Source organism: Triturus cristatus, chromosome 6 (assembly GCF_964204655.1).
Source record: "Triturus cristatus chromosome 6, aTriCri1.1, whole genome shotgun sequence".
Taxonomy (NCBI): Eukaryota; Metazoa; Chordata; class Amphibia; order Caudata; family Salamandridae; genus Triturus; species Triturus cristatus.
In genome coordinates, this window is record NC_140589.1 from 1,378,207,764 (window position 1) to 1,378,210,643 (window position 2,880).

Below are 2,880 nucleotides of genomic sequence, written 5' to 3' on the forward strand. Positions count from 1 at the left end.
TACCATTACTGAGAAAGACCATTTCATCTAAACTGTTTAAAGGAAATTTTGTAAGTGAATGACATTTACCATTTCATAGATACCAATTCATAGAATGTCTTTTCGTTCGAAATTGGCTTTTGCATGTAATGGTTGCATTTACTTTCCGAAACAGTTTTGTTGGAGGTATTCATTTCAGTGCTTTACTTCAGGGGACCTGATTTCAGATTTATATATTTTACATTGTCAAACAATTACTTCAGATGCTTTTAATTTGCTGACCCCTCACCACCCCTAAACACCATCCATCCCTGACCCCTCACAATCTCTAAATTCCATCTATCCCTGCCCCCGAAACACCCACACTACACCTAAACTACACCCATCCCTAAACCCTAAAAGCCCCTTCTACCCTTAAACTTTACTAACACCAGAAACCTAAAGCCTCTCACTACTATTAAACTCCACCCATTCCTGAACCCTATTACCCCTTTCAACATCTAAATGTCGCCCATCCCTGACCCCTTATAACCTTTCACTGCCCCCAAACTCCACCTATCCCTGAACCCTAAAATAAAACGCACCATCCTTAAACATCACTCATCCATGACCACTAAAAACCCCTTATCACCCTTAAACACTACGCATCCCTGAATTCTAAAAACCCCTTTCAACACCTCAACTCCACCCATCCCTGAATTCTTAAAAACCTCTCACCACCCTAAACTCTACCAAATCTTGAACCCTAAAAACTCTTCAGCACCCCTGACCTCTACCCAGCACTGAACCTTTAAAACCTTTACTAGCCCTAAATTCTGCCCTTCCACAAACCCTAAAAACCTCTCAACACCCTTACACTCCACCCATCCCTGAACTATAAAAAAACATCTTCCACACCCAAATGTCACTCATCCTTCAACCCTAAAAACAGATTCCATGTACCTAAAAAAACCATCATAAACCTTAAACTCCATCCATCCTTGAACCCTAGAAATCCCTGTCCATGTCTGAATTCCACCCATTCATAACCCCTAAAAATCCCTCATCATACCTAAACATTACCCATCCCTGAACCCAAAAACCCCTCACTGGTCCTAAACGCCACCAAAGTTTAATGTACATTTGTGTTTTTCCCTAAAATTATCTTTCCTTCAAAATGTTTCCTCAAATGTTTGATCTATTTGTATTTCCTTAAAACTGGTTTTTCATTATGTGGTTTCCTCCAATGTGGTTTCTCATTTTTTGTTTTTCCACTAATTTACATAAATCAACAGAGAGGACACCTTTTAAGGTCCGTCTTGTTTCACGTTTGATGGGGAATAAAAAGGATCTCTTCTTGTCTATGAAATACAGAAGCAACCTTAGGTAAGAAGTTGGGGGATGGTCTAGAACTGGTACGTACTGAAAATTTTTAACATAAATTGGTCCGGAAACAATTAACCCGAACAACTCCAAACATCTGACTGAGGTTATGGCACTGGAAAAATGCTTTTTAGAGACACACCTTTGAGCAGTATAAGTTTGACTGACTCAGGTTGGAGACCTGCCAAAACTATGGACATGACTGGAATTGAAGCTTTATGTCACATTTTTGGATGATTTAGGGACATCTCTTTCAGGAGATATGATGCAAAAATGACAGTGAATGAATATCGCCTCCCTAAAGGCTTTGATGGATGCCCTTTTTATTCTGGGAGTTCCCACTTTAAGTTTCTAATTAAACCCTTCTTCGAGGAGTTGAGGAAGTTAAGTGGAAAATGTAGATGATGGGCAGAAAATCTGGATTTTATTAAAGACACGGAGGCTAAGATTAGGCAAGTCTCTTGCCAGATCACAGCAGCAACAATTGAAGAATCTAGAACTTCAATAACATTCAAACAACTTATAAAATCCTCCAACAAGCAGCCTTCTCCCTTCTTTGTTGGTGTTGCAAACAGGATAACATCTAATACTTTTGACTTCCATATAAGATTTATTTCCTCAATAAAAGGTTTCTATTCTGAAAAATATAACCAGAATACAATCAGTAACATTTACTCCACTGAGGAGGGTAGTTTGTGGAGGGATAATCTTAGTCTCCATGTCTTTAATAAAATCCAGTTTTTCTGCCCATCAGGGTGAGAAATAAATCTACATTTTATCGCATGACACAGAGGCTAATATTATGAAATTTAAAGTGCATTTAACACATTATCAGTAGCGCTAGTAACAGGCATGCGTCTTTGAGGTCTAGACAGGTTAACCATTTTGAAAGGGTGGTAAACCATGCATTTGTTCAATTCTTTCAGGATGATCACTGGTCTTAACCCTTTGTCCTTCTTTTCCACCAGAAAGATATTGCTGATAAAGCCAGAACCCATGGCCTTCTCGATTGCCCCTTTGGTCAGTAAGTCCTCTGCTTCTTGTGATACTAGGAGTGTTTCTTCTTGTGAGAATACCATTTACCGGGGCATTTTTCTTTGCACTGATGTGGCAATGAATTCTATTTTGTATCCCCTGACTGTGCCTAGGATCCAAGGGTCCTGAGTTACCAGTTTCCAGTTCCCAGAGAATTGGGCCAGTCTCCCTCCCGCTTTTATATGGATATGGGTAGAAGGTGGAGTAGGAAGCGAAGCTTGGATGTTTAAGTCTTTGGCCAAGCCCCAAGTAGGGTTTTGAAGGGCTTTGGCCACGGCTGAGGAACAGACCCCTTGTTCTTCCGGCCCTGCCAAAAACCCTATCCTGAAATACTGTTTTGATGTCCTTCTTGGAGTTTCGGATGGAGCTGAATACTCCTACATACTTTGCCATGTTTCTAATGAAGTCGTCCCCAAAGAGTAGGCCTTGTTATGCTGCTCCTCCTTCTTTCGTGACCAGTTCAACCAGTTTTGGGTCTATCTTGAGTAGGACACTTTTTCTTCT